The 21,739-nt window shown below is 41.6% G+C and overlaps 1 protein-coding gene across 2 annotated transcripts in view; it reads left to right on the top strand.

Annotated features, from left to right (window-relative positions):
- Positions 1 to 1,963: 1,963 nt before the first annotated feature.
- The window catches only part of shisal1b (shisa like 1b), a 54,251-nt gene continuing 34,475 nt past the window's right edge, over positions 1,964 to 21,739 (top strand). The window contains exon 1 of one of the 2 annotated variants that reach the window (XM_061773653.1): positions 1,964 to 2,749. The gene's annotated coding sequence lies outside the window, so the exon portion shown is untranslated. The remainder of the gene's footprint in view (positions 2,750 to 21,739) is intronic. The other variant, XM_061773655.1, reaches the window with a different exon arrangement.

Raw genomic sequence — 21,739 nt, 5'->3', positions numbered from 1 at the left:
TAAAAATTGATACAAAAGCAAACCTACAGCAGATATAGCTTTCTAAAAATTTCAAAAAGGCTTTTTAAAAAGGTGGGTTTTTAGGACTATTTTATAAAGCATCCACAGTCTGTGGTGCCCTTAGGTTGTCGGGGAGAGCATTCCACTGACTGGGAGCGGCTGAACAAATAGCGCATTCTCTCATTGTTCTAAACCTGGTCCTTGGAGGCTGGAGGAGATTAGTCTGTCCAGCGTGGAGGTGTCGTGTGAAGGAATGGGGGATGAGCACTTCCTTGAGGTAGATGGGGACATTGCCATAAAGGCACTGGTAGGACAGCAGCATCCATCCATCCATCCATCCATCCATTTTCTGAGCCGCTTCTCCTCACTAGGGTCGCGGGCGCGCTGGAGCCTATCCCAGCTATCATTGGGCAGGAGGCGGGGTACACCCTGAACTGGTTGCCAGTCAATCGCAGGGCACATACGAACAAACAACCATTTGCACTCACATTCACATTCTACGGGCAATTTAGAGTTTTCAATTAACCTACCATGCATGTTTTTGGGATGTGGGAGGAAACCGGAGTGCCCGGAAAAAAACCCACGCAGCCACGGGGAGAACATGCAAACTCCACACAGGCGGGGCCGGGGATTGAATCCCAGACCTCAGAACTGTGAGGTTGACGCTCTAACCAGTCGGCCACCGTGCCACCCGGGACAGCAGCAAAATATCATCAGGATCCTCGCACCACAGTTTTTAATTTACTGCAGCTGCTGGATGTTGTTGCCGGGATCCCGATGAGTAGCGAGTTACAATAGTCCAGCCTGGATGAAACAAAGATGTGGACAAGCTTTTCGGCATTGGAGAGAGTGTGTGTGGGGTGGATTTTGACAGTCTTACTCAGACGCAAAAAGGAGGTCTTGCCTAACTGTTTGATGTGAGTTTCAAAGGTCAGGTGAAGTTCCATTTTAACTCCCAGGTTGTTAACTGTGGAAAATGATGCTGGTGATGGTGGATGACCGGGTTTGGTGCAGGGTGCCAACTCAGATGGCTTCTGTTTTTTAACTGTTTAGTTGGAGGATGTTTTGTACCATCCATGCCTTAATCTCCTCCAGGCAGAGGTAAGTGTGAATGAAGGAAAGGCTGCAGAAGGGGTTGAATGTGTTTTGACATACAGTTGGGTGTCATCAGCGTTGCAATGGAATGAAATTCTGTGCTGGTTAATGAAACGATCAAGGGGAAGCATGTACAGGGTGAAAAGGGTAGGGCCAACGACTGAACCTTGAGGGACACCACAGGGCACAGGAAGAGTGACTCCTCCCAGAGAGACAAAATCTGTTCTGTCAGTTAAATAGGAAGTGAACCAGGACAAGGCAGTGTCAGAAAGACCGATGGTGGAGTGGCAGGATACGGTGGTCAACGCATCAGCCACCATCAGCAGCTCTGACTAGAGCAGTTTCCGTACTGTGGCCAGAGGGGAAACCAGATTGAACTTGTACAGACTATTTGTTTTGAGATGGTTGTGGAGTTGGATAGCAACTGCTTTTTCCAGTACATTTGGAGAGGTTGGAGATGGGGTGGTAGTTTGAACATATTTCAGTGTGAGTAAAGGTTTGATGACAGTGGTTTTCAGTGCAGTGGGGACAAGACCTCCTTGGAGGGAGTGGTTGACAACTTAGGCAATCATGGGGCTGATTGCAGATGAGGGAGTTTTTACCAGGGCTGAGGGAAAGGGGACTAGGACGCAGGTGGAGGGTAGAAACGTAGCGTAGCGATCCAAGGAGTGAGTTCTTGACTGATGGTCTTTAACAGTAGTCAACTGGAAACTGTGTTATAGTGGTAAGTAATCAGAATACACGAAAAGAGTAGAAATTTTCAATAAGAACAATTGCAATTCACATTTTGTTTTACTTCTTTATTAATTGCAGACCTATCGGATCAGGTCTCAGTATTGGCAGGTATTTATAATCCAGTGACTCGCATATAAACAAATGGGACTGGGACATCTGTAATTAATGCCATTTCAATTCATCTTAATGAGGAAAATTGATATACAAGTAATGTCACAAGCTTAGTAATGGAACAAATTAAACAAAAATAAAATTAAAATTAAATTAAAGTCAAGCACAGTTAAAACATTCATAATTTGATGTTAGATTAAACATACATCATGGTACATTGACTGCACTTTGAGTGCAGCGCGGGCGACTTGATTTGATTATTTCACGCTAAAAAAAAAAAATCTTTAAAACAGAAATCGAGAGTGCACAAAATGGATTTCACTCAGAATGTAAGTTGAGCCGAGAACTAACAGGAAGTCTGTGGTCCTTGGGAGAAATGACGACTGATCTTGTATCTTCTTTGCGGAAGGAGACGAGACATACAGTACAGTGAGATAAACAAGCGCTCACGCACTATGAAGGATCTTCCTACAGTGTGCAACCACACCATCTCTTCTCTTTCCCCCTCCCTCTCTCACTCCCTATCTCTCTCCTGTAATGTTTCATCTCACTCTGCCTTTCGTTCGCGCTTAACTCGCCCGCTGCTGCGCTCTGACAGTTGAGGGAGACACCGCCGAGGAGGAAACTCTGGGGCGTGAAGAGTGCATTTGGTTCCTCATTCGGCCGCCTTTTCTTCATGAGCAGCTCGTCGAGTTGGCCTGAAACGCCGCTGAGGAGGAAGATGAGGAGGATCCGTGCGTGAGGGAAGAGGAGCAACAGGGTGGCGACAAGCTGGGAAGTGAGCCCTGGTTCTTCAGGCTGAAGCAAGGTCAGCTGTGCATCATTGAACACTTCATATTCACTATTATTTCCGGCATAAAGTCATTGTCCACACATAGAATCAGTCAGTCTTAATTGAGAAGTGAACTTACATTTTCACTTTAGACTTTTTGCTGTCCAAAAGTACATCAAGGGACCTAGGTGGAGTCATTTTTTTAAAGGCAACATTCAGAGGCTAATAAGCAGGATTGACAGGAAGGCAGGCAGCCGCCGCCGCCACTGTCTTGAAAACAGGCATGTGGGAAACGCTTGGTTGGATTTAGGGAAGAGAAAACGGGGGGGGGGGGGGGGGGGGGCGCTAGGAGATTCCCTTTGTTCCGACACACAAAAAAGAAGCCTTATCCCGGTAAAATATTCTGCCCAGGGGCAGCCGCTGTCAGCTTTTATGATTTGGCATGACTGGGAACATTGTTTGAAACTACAATATACTGGCATGCGCATGAGGCTGTAATGTGCCTTCTTCATCCATGCATATAGATAAGACACTCCCTGGAAGATGATCTCATATTATTCACCATTAGATCAGGAATAAGACTGTGTGACGCTGGCAGAGCTGTTGAGGAATCTTTTAATATAGTGGGCTACTCAATTGCATTGAGTGCCAGGTGTTTATTCAGGTGTTATAAGAGGATGAGGCCTTTATTTGTAGAAATCGCTGGCGTTGGGCGGAATCCTCACATCTCCAAAACCATCACTTTTCATGAAACCAAAAACTGGCATGTTTGGTGAGCCATTAATATGACATCATCAAAGACAGCAAGCCATCTTCAACCCTTTTGAGTGGTCGATAGTTTGTAGAAAATAATAGACCCATGTGGAGACTGACGAATAGTAGAGATTTGTGAAAAAAACCCCAAAAAAACCAAATGTTCTGCATGGATTAAGTCCAAGACAGCCCGGTGGATGAGTGGGTAGCACGTCTCACAGTTCTAAAGTTCGAGGTTGGGGGTTCTCCCCATGCTTGCATGGGTTTTCTGCAGGTATTCCAGCTTCCGCCCACTTTCTAATAATATGCATGTTAGGCTCAGAAAATGGATTGGTGGAATGAATCCTCTCTACAAGCTTTATGTTCAGCTTTACAGATGCCATGTCCACTCTGTGACATAGTAAAGACTGCGTAGCAACATGTGGTGGAAAAGCATAGACCTTTTTTTTTTATCCTGTTGGGAATAAAGGACGGTGACTCCAATCATGTCAGCAATTATTTTGGGCGTGGCATCTATTATAGAGGTGGCCACTTGAGGAAATACGGTATGGACATATACTAGAATCTCCCACCCTTCCCACTTTTTGCAAGCAAGGCTTGTAGCGGTTGTACTTTAATTTAACATAAAGCATTGTGTCGTCACAGCATACGGAGTATTTAACGTTCACTGATAGTGTTTAGGTGCAAAAGAAGCGATATTGCGTAAGCCGTGCACAATGTGGTTCATTCATTTATGCTCGAGTTTAGTGTGGGTCTGCATTCAGCACGTTTTGTTTATACGAATACCTCTAAAGTAAAGAACTAGCCCCTTAAGAATGGACCTTCTCACGCGGAGACTGTAAACATGCTTGCATGTTATCAACTTATCGTCAACTGTCGCCTCCGTAAAAGTGACTGAACACGCACAAGGTCATGTGGGTCGTGTTTGGCCATCAGTCATCTGCCGAAGCGCGTGTGTGTGTGTGTGTGTGTGTGTTGTGTCACCTTGTCTTGCACATGCATACATGAGTGTGTGTTACACGACAGTTAAGACCACTGCATTTGTGCTTGTACACTCACTGATTGACTTATACACACACATTTCCAATACTGTATATACAGTACATACTTATGTCCATGGCCAGTAAATTGGTTGGCTTGATTCCCCTTTCACAGATTAGTAAGTACATTTTATTTGTATAGCACTTCTCACAAAGAGGTGTCATAAAGTGCTTTACATGGTTAAAATACAGTCATAAACATACAGGAAATAAAGAAACAAATACTAACAGTTAAGTCTTCCTGGAATGTCTGTCATTTTGAAAACAATGTGTTATTAAAAACTCACTTACTTTAGGAGATATTGCTGAAAAAACAAAAATATTGGGGTTCACAAATGAATGAATGAGACGTACTTAGTAAAGAAACAATATTTACCGGTTTGAAATTCCCCAAAATCTTCCCTTCACATTTGCAGTAGGAAAGAAAATATGTCTTTAGTCCTCTATTCATCTGCCAATTTTAGGAGTGACTTCTCTTTCTTGTACAACGCCACCTCATTGGTGTAACTATTATCATTTCAGAATTTAGGAATTTCATGTTAGGCGGAGGCAGCTACCTTCAAATGTAATATGCAGGATAAACCCTGGAGAATTTGTGAAATTCGCACTAGTTGCTTCTTTGACATCCAAGTTTTTCTTGTGCAGTGTCAGTGTAATGCTGCAATTGCAGTTAAAAATAAAACCTAACATAGTGCAACTCTGGTCAGATGAGAGCTTTCATTATTATATCATGTTTTTAGTGTAGCCAGCCGCTTTCCAATATTTTTTTTGCAAAACTAATTATTCATTCATACATTTGTTGCTCAAGGGAATACTAATCAAATTCAGAGGCAGCTACAAAATGTCAAAAATATGTGATGAATACTATAGAAGATACACTTATTAGTGGTCTTCTGTGGCAGCCATCATGCTAATGTGGTCCCTGGATGAAAATGAGTTTGACAGACCTGCAGTAGTCTACACACACACACACACATACATACACACACACACACGCTTTCATGGGAAGGCAGAGCGTTGCGAGGCATCGTGACCAGTGTCTTGGCAGAAGCTATCAAGGTGAACATTTGGAGTGAAGCGCTCTTCACATTCTGAAGAGATCGTTAGAGTGGTGATGAAAGTCAATCATCGCACGAAGAAATGTCAAAACCGCGACACTCGTGTGCAGTGGCGGAGCTAGACTTTTGTCCTTGGGGTGGCCAAGGCTATTTCAGGGGGTCCACAGACTATGACAATGAATTTGTTTCTCGACCAATGAATTGCAATCAGTCTCTTAAATGTTGCAATGTACATACTAAGCACACAGAAGAGGTTTGTGCGCATAAATTAAATTATTAACAATGTTTACAACACAACGTACACACAAACACAACTTCAACAACTGCAACAGTTTTTCAATCACAGAGTAACCCGCTCACACAGTTATCCACACACACACACACACACTTTTACCCACTCACAGATACTCACGCACACACACACGAGCCATTCACTCACACTCTCTCTATCCACCTTACCGTTGCCTGACTTGCTTCTCTTTAAAAATAAGTTATATATCTTGTCCCCCTGTCTTTTCATTTCTCAACGGAGCCTATGAAAAAAAGGCCAGTTTTGTAACTCTTAGCATCACTTACAATTGCACAATGTTATCAAATCCCCACTTCAAGCCTAAAAAATGTCAGGGGAAATAGACCACTGTAGTTGTAAGTTTCATATTCAAACATTCAGCTACTCAGTGGTTCCCAAAGTCGCAACCGACATTTTTGACATTCTTTAGCAAATCAAATTTATTTCACAAAAAAATAGCCCAGTAACATGGAAACAGTTGATATATATGAAACATGAACAAACATGACAAATATGAAATAAAAAGGCACACTTTTTATGAATAAAAAGGCAGACTTCTTTTTTGTAGTTGAAAAAGGCAGACTTCTTGAATCAAATAATAAAATAAAACAGACAAAATAGTTAAATAAGAAGGTAGAATTCACTTGAATTACAGTATTTATGCTTTTTAAACAAGTTACACTTGTGAAGCTCATTATCAGTTGAAATTTTCTTTGAAAGTACTCCACTAGTTTGTCTTAGAAGTGTTTTTAGGTAGCCTGTTGTGCAGTACATTATGCATGAAACAAGATGCTGCACAGAAGAAAAAACAAATGCAACAGCAACACTTTTGACACTGTAGCAGTGTCAGTATTAAAGCTTTTAAACAAACATATCAGTATACCAACAGTTTAGACGCATAACAAAGGACAAAACGTGAAGGATAAATACCCCACCCTCCTTCACGTTATATTCCATTTAAGCTAACAGAGCATGAAACAGCTAGCTGGCCGATTGTCTGCTCGTTTCATTCCTCTAAAATCATTGGAGAAACACGTCAATATAAGCAGCAATTAAATGTACACGTTCATGTGGAGTGGATGTTGGAAGCTGACACTGTAGACGCCATGAGATATAACTTGTCCATGTGCTCGTGTTTGTGTGTGCCAGCGGGCGAGAGAGACCGGCACACTGCACTGGCTGCTTATTGAAACATTGCATGAGTTTTCGCTTTTACCGCCATGAGATGTAATTTAATGTTAATTTTAGCTTGATACCCGTGGCTGCTAGCAAAACGATCTCCTATCTGAACACACAAGGGTTTTTAAACAGTGACTCATTAGGACACCACCATAAAACTTACTTGAGAATGACGTCGTAGATTGGCTCAAATCCTCTTCTTCTGTGGGGATTCTTATTCTTTTCCTAATAAATGTGGATTACAACTCTTTGTGGTGCATAGCCCCAACTACTGTACAGGAGGGACTTAGCAATCGAAAGGCATCGCTGATTTCAAAATGCTAACGGTTCCTTTCGGCAAGACGTGCGGTGCCGTGGTATCTCAATCATCTGGGGGGCACCTGGGGAGTCCAATCAGATTTCAGGGGGGTCCAGTGCTATCCCGGCCTCCCCTTTGGCTCCGCCCCTGCTCATGTCTCACCGTTCTCACAGATCATCACGCTCCAATTAAATTGATTTTATGGATGATTGTCATATTACGACTGGTTAGAGCGTTTGCCTCACAGTTCTGAGGACCGGGGTTCAATCGCCGGTCCCGCCTGTGTGGAGTTTGCATGTTCTCCCCGTGCCTGCGTGGGTTTTCTCCGGGCACTCCAGTTTCCTCCCACACCCCAAAAACATGCACGGTAGGTTAATTGACAACTCTAAATTGCCCGTAGGTGTGAATGTGAGTGCGAATGGTTGTTTGTTTGTATGTACCCTGCAATTGGCTGGCAACCAGTTCAGGGTGTACCCCGCCTCCTGCCTGTTGATAGCTGGGATGGGCTACAGCATGCCCGCGACCCTAGTGAGGAGACGCGGCTCAGAAAATGGATGGATGGATGGATGAAAATGAAACCTCTAAAGTTCCATGATAGACAATTAGCAACATTTACAAGTTATTATTAAGTTTACAGTTATCTATGGTTTCCAGTTGTTAATTGTTTATAGATGGCAGAAAATACCAAAAATGTCTGTTGTTTCTTTTCCTCCATGAAACCCTTATTCCGAGAAGTAATCGTACTTCCAAGTATTTTAGCAATTAAACAATAACTGCCTTGTTTTTACACAAAAAGGAACAAAAGCAGAAGGCGGAACACAGAGGCAGCATGCCCATGTGCTAAACCTCTTCACATTGAAATGCGCTAGCCAACTGTAAGAAATCAAAGTAACTCCAGCCTACTGATTCTGGAAAAATAAGATGTCAACAGTCATCCTCAGTCGCACACATAAGACATACAGTGCACTTATAACACCTAAGTTTCAGCAAAGCGGACATTTTGAAATGCTAACTCTGCCTGGGGCACCTCACTCCATACACTTTTCTACCCACCTGTGTTGTGTCAATAAAATATTGCAATACTTTAAGAAAAAAGAAAAAAAAGGTTTTCTTGCAGTCTATGTTTTATGTTTTCTTGCAGTCTATGTTTTATGTTTTCAATAGTGATTTATTTTTATTTTTATTATTGTTGTATTTATTTTGAAGCTTCGGATATTTGGAAGCACTAACTAAGCCTTGGTAATAACCTTACTCCATACCCTTTTCTGCCAGTCTGTATTTATTGTAGCTATTAACTGTTTTTATTCATTTATTTATTTGTTGTTTAAAATCATCCTCTATTGCACCAAAGTTACTGCAAGCAGATGTTTTGAAGTGCTTACCAGTACAGGGAAACCCACGCCATACTTTTTTTCCACCAGTCTGTATTGTATGGAAAATAATTTGAAAATGTAAATTTTTTTGTTTAAAATCATCCTCCACTGTACTAAAGTTGACGCAAAGCAGACGTCTTGGAGCACTACCTTTTACTAGCTTGGGGAACCTCAGGTCATACCCTTTTTCTACCAGTCTACTGTAGGTACTGTATATATTATAATTGTACGATTGCAATACACATCAGAGGACTGAACATTTTGTTCTGAATTATTTTATTTAATCTCACTAAACATCAGTAAAACAAACTAACCCAATAAACCAAATAACGGCATCGCATTGAAACTGTCTCCTCTCTTCCGTCCTAGTACTCATTGTCTTCATCTCCTATATAAACATTTTCTTATTGCCTCCCACACACTTAAATGTCAAATGTTAGAATAATGCATACAAAACGTCACCACGGATAAAGGGAGACTGCACACAGGTCGGCGTATTGCAAGAAAATATCAACTTGAACCTAAATTCTGTGCCAAAAATAGTATAATTGATAGATCTTTATAGTTATTGTTTAGAGACAATTATATGCATTGAACCACAAATAAAAAGGAATTCAGCAGGCTTTTTTAATTATATTTTTTACAAAACACTAGATTTAGTTAACAAGCTCCATAATTTTGGATTGTTCACCTTTAAAACCGGCGTTTTTCTGAATCAAAACCACATTACTTCATCTGGCTAGTTTCCTTCAGCACTTTTGACTGTTTCAGTCTGATGCAATCACACAACCAGCAACAGAAAATTATAAGAGATCCCAATTTTACGCCCTGGCTCTTCTAGATAAGTACTACTTCTTTTGATCTGTTGTCGTTATCGATTGTCAAAAGTGTACTGTTTTTTGTTTCATTCTTCCAACTTTTGCTTAGACAAAAACAAAAAATGGAATTATGCATGCCACCAGCATGAATCCTCACTCCTATCTGTCTGCTTTCCTGCTCTGATTGTTTCCACACACACTAAACACACAAGTCGCTCAAAACTCTTCTTGCGCACGACAAACAACCACAACACACCATATTATCTCCTTGTCACTGTTTGTTTTATATGTTCAGTGTTTTTTCGTTACCCTTCTATGTACCCTGGCTTTGTTGTACTTAAATATAACATCTCTATCACCCTCTCTAAATAACATTTATCAACACAATACCAAAAAATCTCCCAAAAACTGTCAAAAAAAAAAAAACACCAACAAAGAATGCATAGTACCAAATCTATTTAAAATTATGATACACACAGCCATTATATGTCACACTTAACTTTTGTGTCATGGAATGTCAATGGCATTCAATCGCAGGCAAAGAGAATTAAGATTATTGATTATACCACTAAATTTAAAACAGACCTCCTCCTATTACAAGAAACGCACCTTCCTGAGTCAGAAGAAAAATGCCTCATTGACTCTAATTTCACTCAGGTTATCTCGGCCTTTTATAACTGTAGACAAAGAGGAGTCCCAATATATTAGAGCAGTACATGGGCGACTTTGGTCTTGTTGTCATATGGAGCCTGAAAAACACGTTTTTCTCGTTGGTTCACTGCTCTTTCTCAAGAATAGATTTTTAGACTGCAACAACAGCAAACTCTCAAAACTCAAAAGTCTTAAATCAGAATCAGAATCAGAATCATCTTTATTTGCCAAGTATGTCCAAAACACACAAGGAATTTGTCTCCGGTAGTTGGAGCCGCTCTAGTACAACAGACAGTCAATTTACAGAACACTTTGGAGACATAAAGACATTGACAAAAAACAATTGTGCAAAAAGATGCAAAGTCCTCTAGCACATAGAGCAGTTCGAATGACTAATATTGCAATAAATGCCATAAATGCTTCAAGAACCCAATAATCGCATCTACCGTAATGGCTTGGTGGCAAAGTTTAGAATCTACAGGATCTCAATTAGCTCCCAGTATGCTCTCCCCAATCTGTCATAATCCAGATTTCAAAATTAATAATATACCCCTTCATTTTAGTACATGGGAACAACATGGAATTGACCACCTACAACAACTATTTAACAATAACGTTTTTAGGACATGTGCTGAACTGTTCCAAGAATTCCAAATAACAGGCAGAAACGTTCTTCAATACAGTAAATTAAAAGCAGCAATAAAAAAAAAGAATACCAACACTCCAGAGCACCCTCAAACTGCTGGAGTTTGTCAAGCAAATAGTGAAGCTTCTCCCGTAAAGTAAGAGAAATCTCTCAAAGGTTTATAATTTAATTCATGTACTAAATCAATGCACTTATCAATCACCAAAAGGGGGGGGGGGGGGTCCCGGGGTCGGTGCTGCGGTTCTGGGTGGGGCAGCTCTCTTCGTCGGTGGTTGTCCGGCCTGATGGGCCCGAATTGCAGGAGCCATGCCTCTAAATCACTCACTTAGCACACGCTCACACCACTCACTGTATATATTTTTCTCACTAATCACATCTGGGCACATATACATATCAAAAGGTTCCTGGGGGACTGGTATGGGGTCGGGAGGGTGTGGGCATTATTGGGTCCCTGCGGCCCCCGCCGGGTGGCCAGTTGTCGGGCGCCTCAGTGGGGCCGGCGGACCGCCCTGGGTGTCTCGGTGTTTGACGTGTACCGTCCACCGGGCTGCTCTCGGGTGGACCCCTGGGCCCGATCTCACCCCTCGATTGATTGGGTGGGGTCCTCTGCCTCCACGGTGCGGGCACAGCAATTACAGGACACTTCTGTCAGTCTTTGTGCATGTAAAACGATGTCAATTCACTTGCATGTGTCCGCAGGCACACACCCCTGGGACTCTTTCGCTGGGTGTGGGGCCACTCACTTGTTGCGACAAATAACTCATGAATATGCGAATTGCTTGTGTATCCCCTCATCCATACTCTCGTCCTATAGACTTTTATAATTTACATAGTCCATCCCACCACACTTCAGTTGTACAGCCGGGTTCACCACCCTTGTCCTGCATGCTTCTTCTCCTGTCCTTGTCCTGTTGTAGCTTGTCCCATCCTTCCCTCACAGGGTGTAGCACTACAGCCCGACACTCATATTTAATGTTTCGTTGTTGTAGATAATATAATGACTTACTTCTCTCATCCTGTTTACAATTAGTGCTTTGTCTTTTGTCTTCGTTGCTCTCTCCCCTCTTGAAACTTTATTCTATTCGACTGATTCTCAATAAACTTAAATTATACTAAGAAACCACAGCGAAGGTTAAAAACTCCACTGTGACACAATAAAATTGTTCCGGCATAAAAGGGATACAGATCCTCCATTCTGCTTCACCTAACAGCCGAACAGGAAAAAAAAAGAGGTCCCAGTTTCGGGATTCATAAATTTAAAAATGGGATAAATGTAAACAATCATTTGTCTTAATTTTTAGTTACACTTTTTAAGTCATTATATTTTTTTTTCCTGAAGAAAATAAGTTTCAGGTGTTAGAGTGTCTGCCTCACAGTTCTGAGGACCGGGGTTCAATCCCCGGCACCCCCTGTGTGGAGTTTGCATGTTCTTCCTGTGCCTGCATGGGTTTTCTCCAGGCACTCCGGTTTCTTCCCACATCCCAAAAGCAGGTGGTAGGTGGATTGAAGACTCTAAATTGCCCATAGGTGTGAATGTGAGTGCAAATGCTTGTTTGTTTATATGTGCCCTGCGATTGGCTTGCAACCAGTTCAGGGTGTACCCCACCTCCTGCCCGAAGTTTGCTGGGTTAGGCTCCAGCACTCCCGTGACCCTTGTGAGGATAAGTGACTCAGAAAATGGATGGATGAAGTTTCAGGTGAACTTTGATTCTATATACTAGATGCTGAAATTTATAGTTATTCTTTGTTTTCATTCCAAGTGTTTCACATGAACTATCAAAGTATTAATGCTGAAAAAATTGCTGGAACTGTTTGGACCTTTTTATTTATTTAAAATTGTTATGCTTGTGTTTGGTAATTAATTAGTTGATTAGTACTCTAATTCACAGTACACATTTGAAGTTTAAAAAAAAAAGTATATTTCAGTATTTATGTTTTTTTTTACAAAATGAGGGAAATGTTATATTATTAATTATTTTAAAATTCATTTTCAGATTATTTGTAAATGAAAACTTCAATTGATTAATATTTTTATGATATTAAAATTTGTTTAAAAAATCATACATTTTCATTACACATGGCAGTCTGGTACAGCACGGTGAAAAAGTGGTTAGCATATTTTTTTCACAGTTGAGACTCAGTTCTGGTTTCGAATCTCCACTCATGCCCAGTTACTCTGGCTTCCTCCCACATTCCAAAAATGTGGACGTTCACTTCTTTGACAACTCTTAAATTGTTCATAGATGTGAGTGTGATTGGTTTGTTTGTCAATATGTGCCCTCCGATTAGCTGGCCTCTTGTCCAAACTCAGCTGGGATAAGTTCCAGCCACCCTAATCAGGACAAGACAAGAAAATGGATGTATGGATGGATGGATGCAAGTCTGAACCGCACTGATGGTGATTGTGGGGTTGTGAGCATTGTGCTGTCTAATTGTCTGAACTCGCAGTAACAAAGTGGCCTCATCCCATCTCGCGGCCGGTTTCATGCTGATTAATGATACCAGCGGCGGCCGAATAATTATCTTCCACGAAGCAAAAATAAACAGCAGCTGTTGTCATCCAATATTCACACTATACAGTAGTGTCTGCTTTTCCATGCAACAGTGCACTGATTTAGTTCATCTGCTATATCATCGTGACATTTCTTTGGGTTCATGCCAGAGTTCAACTATGCATCCGTGTATACGTGTGTGTGTGTGTGTGTGTGTGTGTGTGTGCGCGCGTGTGTGCGCATGTGCGTGCGCATGTGTGTCTGTGTTTTAATATAAATTGATGACCACTTGCCAGAGCTGTATGAAAAAATGCTTGCTTGTTAGACGGCGTTAGAAAGCGCGAGAGGCTGAGTGATGACACCTTTGATGCTACTTCTCTACCACATCGGATTCCACCCATTAGTTATAATCTAGCCAGGGGAATCTGACACACACACATGCACATACACACACACACACGTACTCACATAAACACCCTTCTATGCTAGAGACAACAAGCCAACTCCCTGTTCCAGTGTCCACTTTATCTTTTTATGTGGGACCAGCTACTTATTAGTAAACTAAATACAGTACAATGAAAACAACAGTGCTCTCCTTTAATGTCACATTTCTTTTTCAACAACGTTATGCAGCAACAAAAACGTAATGTCCACAAAAAGTATATAGATGTGAATTGATCTGCTTGTTGGCAGATTTTATAAGGCTGACTATTGAAAAACCGGGTACCCTTTTCCGGTAAACTTCTGGTTGTCTTTCCACGGGAAGTTCAACTCTGATATTTAAATTTCATTTATGATTGATTGCAATCCCTCAAGAGGAAATTCAATTGCTTGAATTGTTTTAATTGAATTGTGAGTCGGCGGAACGGTGCAGACTCGTTAGAGCGTCTGCCTCGCAGTTCTGAGGACCGGGGTTGAATCCCCGACCCCGCCTGTGTGGAGTTTGCATGTTCTCCCCGTGCCTGCGTGGGTTTTCTCCGGGCACTCCGGTTTCCTCCCACATCCCAAAAAGATGCATGGTAGGTTGACTGAAGACTCTAAATTGCCCGTAAGTGTGAATGTAAGTGCGAATGGTTGTTTGTTTATGTGTGCCCTGCGATTGGCTGGCAACCAGTTCACGGTGTAGCCCACCTCCTGCCGAAGTTAGCTGGGATAGGCTCCAGCACTCCCGCGACCCTTGTGAGGATAAGCAGCTCAGAAAATGGAAATGGAAAATGGAATTGTGAGTCCCCTCCACTTTAAGGCATTTGGACATCTTGACTTACGAGTACCCCAAATTACGGGTTTTCCAAGCTACAAGTTGTCGTTTGGCCAGTTTTACTGATACACCGGCGCTTGAGTGAAGTAAAAAAACAAAGAAGAAGAAAAAAAAAGAGCCACAATGGCCGATTCACTTCCATCTGTTTATTGAAAGGGACAAATAGTGAAACACGCAAATACAAAAGGAGAACACTCGCTTGTAGTTGCAGTTGGCCAAAATTCATACCCAGATGCTCACACACAGACTAAGATGCCCCTTAAAGGCACACATACTGTACCTGTACAACACTAGTTATTCTGTCTCAGCTTTTCCCAACATACAGTACAGTAATTACACTTTAGAAAGCCATTTTTTTTCTTTACAATTTATTTTATTATGTTTTTATTATTAAACGATCAGAATTTTTGGGGCCGATCACCGATCAGCGAGTTGAAAAAAACGATAACCGATCACCGATCCGATCACAAGATGAAGGAATGTGTCTATTTAAATGACCCGTTCATTTACTGTATATACTTGCGTATTTAATTGCTCCAAAAATTATATTTACAATAAATAATGTATCTTTGTTTGTCTATTTATGCCAGTGAGGCATAGTGACAGACAGAACAAATTAATGGTCTTCTATTATAGATGGCAGGAAGTACATACAGTAATTAATGTATCCACTTTTTGTGACATTTTTGTTTGTTGGTGTTCTGTGAGATTTTTCAATTATAAAATATGCTCCTTGGCTCCAGAAAGATTGGAAATCACTGCTCTAGTCAGATCGTGTATTCTAATCAGTCAGGTCAAACCAACATTACATGACAGAAATAATGGGTGCTAACTTACTGTAATTAAATTACTTTATTTTTAATTACTTCACCCACACCAAAACTTTAGAGAATGATTCGACAGAACAGAGGCATGTTTACGTCCAACCGTTCGTGGTACCACTAGCTTGCTAGGCTACATAACGTTTTGTTGCCTGCTTGCGAGCCGTAAGTACGTGAACATACCTCCAGCAAGTCTTAAACGAACGTCCTCTCCTCTCCTGAGCACCAGTGACCACCAACACACGTTTTCCCCCATTTTGTCCTTATAATATAAAGTCGGCGCGCTCCACTCTTGACGCAACGTGACGTCTTGTTTTGTGCAGCTGTGTCTCGTCACGTGAATGTGAAAGATTACATAAAAAGCCACGGTAACGAGTGTATGCGGTCACATTTGAGTTGACAAGATAAAGCTCAATGATCGTAAAAAAAGGGATGCGGTGGTATCGGAATACAAGATTTTATTGCAGTCGTCTGACAGTGCAATCGTTAAAGAGCAAATTTGTCTTGTAGTTTGATTCGGGGATTACGTGTTGTCTGTCTCAGACGTGTTGTCTGTTCCACACTGCCGACATGTTTTTTTTTCTTTCTTCTTAATAATGCTATTGGCCGTCAGATATTTCCAATACTACTTCAAGAGACGCTTTTGGATTCAAATATACCGTGCACGATGGCGACGCGGAGTAAATGTCTTTTGCGGAGCCGATCAATGACGTCATTGATCGGATCGGCGAATTATGACATTAAAGCCGATCAGCATAAAATGCTAAATATCGGCCAATACCGATCAGCCCGATAAAATCGGTGTAGAGTATAGTTTTTATACAAAACACTGCAATTTTTCTTTCTGAAATACACAACAAAAAAATGTCAGCATAAAATGGGTTAATGCCATTTCCATTCATTTAAATGGAGAATATTACAGTAATTTGATATATGAGTAAATGGTGTTACTAGTTGAGTCACGGAATGAATTCAAGTCGTAAGTCAAGGTACCCGCCGGCACGGTAGCCGACTGGTTAGAGCATCTGCCTCACAGTTCTGAGGACCGGGGTTCAATCCCCAGCCCCGCCTGTGTGGAGTTTGCATGTTCTCCCCGTGCCTGTGTGGGTTTTTTCCGGGCACTCCGGTTTCCTCCCACATCCCAAAAACATGCATGGTAGGTTAATTGTCAACTCTAATTTGCCTGTAGGTGTGAATGTGAGTGCGAATGGTTGTTTGTTTATGTGTGCCCTGCGATTGGCTGGCAACCAGTTCAGGGTGTACCCCGCCTCCTGCCCGATAATACCTTGGATAGGCTCCAGCACGCCCGCGACCCTAGTGAGGAGAAGCGGCTCAGAAAATGGATGGATGGGTGGATGGAAGTCAAGGTACCGCTGTACTAAGGTTATTTCAAGACTGATGGCTGCTTTGTACAGAGAAGTGAATTTCTCTTACAAACAGCATAGACTGACGTATTTTTCTCCACACAACTACACCTCCTGACTTCTAAAATGTTTATAGCTGAGAAAATAATAATAATAATTATTGAAAAACATATCTGTACAAGTCAACAAGTCAGCGCTTATTTACATAGTCTGTGTGTGTGTTTATGTAGAAAGCTGCGAGCGTTGTTTGCGTGGTTTCAAAAGGAGACGAGGCATGGCTTTGGTTGATATGCGCAAAGAATAATTAAAAAAATCAACAAGCTGTTCGACCTGTCGGCAATGTTTAAATAGTAACGCCTTGTGTGTGTGTTGTGTGTTTGGGAAACAGGAAAATAATGACATTGATTCAGATTCTTTTGTCGTATTGACCCAGCGGAAAGAGTGAAATCACGCATGAAGGAGCGTTCACGGCTGGTGAAATGAATACTCGGGGAAATCAGAGGCTGAGGAAATATTTACAGAGCTATTGAGTAGAGCTGTTTTTTTTCAAGCTCGTATCTACACTTGTTGTTCATTACATAAATTATCAGCCATTGTTGGGGAAGTGCGCCTTTTTCCACCTAATTGAGACACCGAGAGGTGTTTTCCCGAGGCCATTGTGCACACCGCATCGATGTGTCGTGTAAATGTTACGTGATGTGGCTTTGTTCTGTCTTTAGCTGACCAGCGAGCACAACCTGTGTTTAACCTCCTATCGACTGCCCCCACCGGAACCCCTCATACATCATCGTTACATTCAGGAGCTGCAAACAGAGAGGCTCCCTGGTTTGTCCAAGGAGCAATTCACGGCCATTGTGTTGTTTATTTTTTCTCTCTTTCTTTCTCCAGTCTTTTAATCTGCCGGTATCGTATATATACCCGAACCATCCATCCATCCATCCATCCATCCATCCATTTTCAACACCGCTTATCCTGGTTAGGGTCGCAGGGCGCTGGAACGTATCCCAGCTGACTTCAGGCGAAAGGTGGACTACACCCTGAACTGGTCACATTCACATTCACACCGTCACTGAGTGGGAACTGAACGCACGCTGCCCGCACCAAAGTCAGGCGAGTGTACCGCTACACCATCAGTAACTATACCCGAACCTATCAAGTGTTTTAAGGCCCGCCACATACTGAGCTATGCGGCCGAATGTGACTGAACTGTATGCAGGGTTCTGCAACCAGTTTTCATAAATGGCCGACCGCTGGCTGGTAGTTTTGCTGCAGTTCAAAATATGAATCACAAGTGAACGGCATCGCAACGTCACAGATGTAACTCCACACAAAAATTCCATGTTGTATCACATTAGCTTTCACAACTGAAGTTTACGGGGACGAAGTGACATCCAGCCGGCCACCACCAACCCGTATCTATACTGTATATACAGTATATATATTTTCTTTTACAATAATACTGGAATTTTTTGGGAGAATTTCACATGTGGCTAAAAAAACAAAGCGTGGGAGAGTCTCTGTCACCAAAATGAAAAAAAAAAGAGTGTAGTCAATAAATGGGGCGATCATTGCTAACAGCCTCTCAAATATCCACGCTGTCCACTTTATTTCTCGCCCATTTCCTCTCTTTGTAATATTATAATATAGCTACAGTGGCCATGGCAATCTGTTTTTTCCTTGACAATCTGCGCCATGTTGTTTGTGATTCAATAAAATGATAATATGCGTTGCCTCAAAATGATGTTTTCTGATAAGAACACCAGGGGTCACAGTTTTTTTACTGTAGCGAGTTTGTATATGTGTGAGGTAGGGCTGTGAAAACAAATCGGCTAACTCAGCTGAGTCGAACATGAGAATTGGTTCACGCAAAAATTTCTATAAAAAGTATTAAAAAAAGCATATTTGCGCTGCCCGGAATCATTTGGCCGCTGTCCATGTTTACCGCAGCGACATTTGTTGCAGACGGATGCACTGTTGGGCCAGTGGAAAAGCATAGCCAAAATCGACAAAGGAGCGTCTGTAAGTGATTTTTGAGACTATTAGATGTGCAATGTATATATAACATGATGTATGAGTGAGCTGAATGGTAGTTAGTGTTTTTTTTGTTTTTTTACAGAGCTAGATCGCTAATGCTAATCACGAATACTAACCCTTTAGCAAACTCTTAAAATTACCAAGCGGATCCAGTATTTTTATTTAATCTCATGCATTTGTTATTTGACCTTTTTTAAATGGCATACACACATATCAATTTTTAACATCCTATTCAGTTTTTGTGTTGTGAGACTCAGACTCACAATGGTGAATCTCCTCCCCCGAACCAGATGTCTGTCGTGGTACCAAGACTGACCTGTCAGAGGCAGCATGGTGCCTCATGGCATCCACACTGATGGAAAATACATTGAAGAAAGAGTAGTTGTACAAGAAGAAATAGAAGAAGCTTGGGTAACTGCCAGGGTATCTGATAACTATGTGGTGGTCGCAAAGTTGTGGTTCTCTTTGTCATTTTATTGTGGTGAATGACACACTCAACATGACCAGTTGCTCATCTGTTGGTCTCCGTCAAGATTCAGGTCGCTTCCTATTTGACTATCGTACCGTTTCACGTCACATTCACTGAGTCCTTGGCTCGGCCCAGCTCTGCGTTGACCGCACAAGCGCACGAATTTGCAAGCGTAAATATTGAAATATTGAAACGTTTACAATTTGTTTTTTCCCAGACGAAAAAATATCTCTTAACACACGCCACACCATACGGATGGACGAGGATAATCGCTCAGGATGATCTTTAAGAGACATCCAATAATTGGGCCTGACTTTAATAAAAAGGAGGAAAAATGCTCAAATTTGGCCGATTGTTAGGATGTTGTTACCTTACGAGTGTAAATCAACAGTGCCTCTGCTTGTTTCAGACAAGTAGTACACTCGATTGTGACTCAGTTGCTTCAACACCCGATTAATCAACAATTAATTCGACTTCCTTATTAATGTGAGAGGATCAAAAAGCTCTCTGTACACCACTGTAATCTACAACCACAATAATAAACATTGTTCAATTAAAAACTGATTGATAAACATCTTTGAAAAGGCAGAATTTATTTTACATTGGGTGTCATTGTATTAGCTATAGTTTAATTTGTAAATTATAGCAGAGGAAATTGGTACAAGTGCAGGGCAAAGAATTGGCTGAAAGATCCTCTCTCTATATAAAGCCATTGATCTAATTGACCTTCCCGGCAGAGGTGCCGAAGAAAGTAGCTCTGCCCGGGGGGGCTGTACGAGGGGTTAAGCGTCCCCGTCAGACACTGGCTGCTGATTAAAGAGCCGGACGTGTCACTTTGGTTCAGCCTTTAGTCGCTGCAAATCACCTTCTTTTTTCAGCCGAGAACAGGAGAATGTCAGGCTAAAACAGCTTTGTGGATTGGAGGAACAACCTTAACATTTTGGCCTTCTGTTCAAAGTCCTCACATTTTCTTTCCCCTTGCTGCATTACAGGGTGATATAATTCAAGGCGGTACGGCTTCTGACAAGAAAAGATAGTCAAATAACAAACAGTGCTTGTTCGTAACAGATGGCGCTTTTGTCTTTTTGTCTCTCTAAAGTCTTCGCCCACTGTGCTGCTACATGCTGTGGTAAGTACAGCATGTAACAGGAATTCCCCCTTACGATGGCTGTGAAGTGGCCTGCAATGTGCAGCACATGAATATAGTGCAGGGATTCCCGAAATAAAAAACTGTAATGCAGTCCATCTCTGAAAAACACCTGCCATTGCTTTTATGTCTCTCAGAGTTGCCATTTTAGGGTCATTTTGGCCGTTTCCAAGGGTCCTTCCGAGTTATCCTAGAAATGTTGTCCGGTTGCTACCAAATTTGAGCCACATATACTAGACAAAAGTACTTGGAGCGCTTTAATTTGTTTTGTGAATTGCATTGGGGGACGTACTGAGCTGTAAGTTGCCCACCCCTGCTCAACAGATTTGTCGGTCCTATACATAATGTGGCGTATGTGCACAGAGATAAGGGCATATATAAAAGACTCAGTAATTCCTGAGTCATTATGACCTCAAATGACGGTAATTTCCAATTCACCATGTAATACCAGCGCCCACTATAATCCTTCGGCGCAGTAATGACTAATAATAAACCCTTTAGCATATTATTAGTCAAACTGGTGGTTGCTGCCATTGTTAGTTGGCATAATAAAACTCAATTCACAGCCTGAGAAATGAGCTGAAGGGCTTTCTTTTTATGAGAGTACTGCTAGAGTGGTAGAAGCTCAGGAAGTTATCATTCACAAGTGTGCCAGAAGCCAGCCGAGGAGAGTTCACTTACTGGCGGGTCAAAAGCAGGACAGCCTGGTTAATGATGAATGCAATGGCAGGTGGACCAACACTTCCCGAAATAATCGTCATAATAATAACGACAACTGAACACACCTACAAGCACTGCCTTGTATTTGCCTGTTAACAGGCCATATAAACGGGCAGCCAGAACGACATTATGGGTGTTGTTAGTTCATCTGGTCAGAGGAAAGTGAGGGTTCTTGCGTCACTGCAGGGAGGTCACATGGCCTTGGAAATGATGTGTTCAAAAACCTAGTCGTATCTTGTTTCATTGCTTCCTCACAAACGTGCGTAGGTTGTTGGTTCAGCAGGTTATGGGATGGATCATGTGACCTCCCTGTTTCTGACCATTTTTTTCATCCATTTTTTTATTATACATGTATATGTATGTTTAATTATTGTTATTCCAAGGATGTTACCCTTGCTTTTTGGTAATTCAATCAATGAAAGTAATTATAAAAAAGTTTTAGTTTACAGGGTAAAATGTTTTATTTTTATTTTATTTAAAATTTCCTGCATTTATGCTGGTTAGCGTGGTAATTGAACTTCCCCTTGAGGGTTCATAATCATAATGGTAACTTAAAAAAACAATTTAACTAAGTTGATTTTGCAAGGATGTTTCCTATACATTTTCCAGAGATTAA

This window comes from Phyllopteryx taeniolatus, chromosome 5, assembly GCF_024500385.1.
Source record: "Phyllopteryx taeniolatus isolate TA_2022b chromosome 5, UOR_Ptae_1.2, whole genome shotgun sequence".
Lineage (NCBI taxonomy): Eukaryota > Metazoa > Chordata > Actinopteri > Syngnathiformes > Syngnathidae > Phyllopteryx > Phyllopteryx taeniolatus.
Note: the sequence above shows the minus strand (reverse complement) of the source record. Positions and strands in the feature narration are given on the sequence as shown.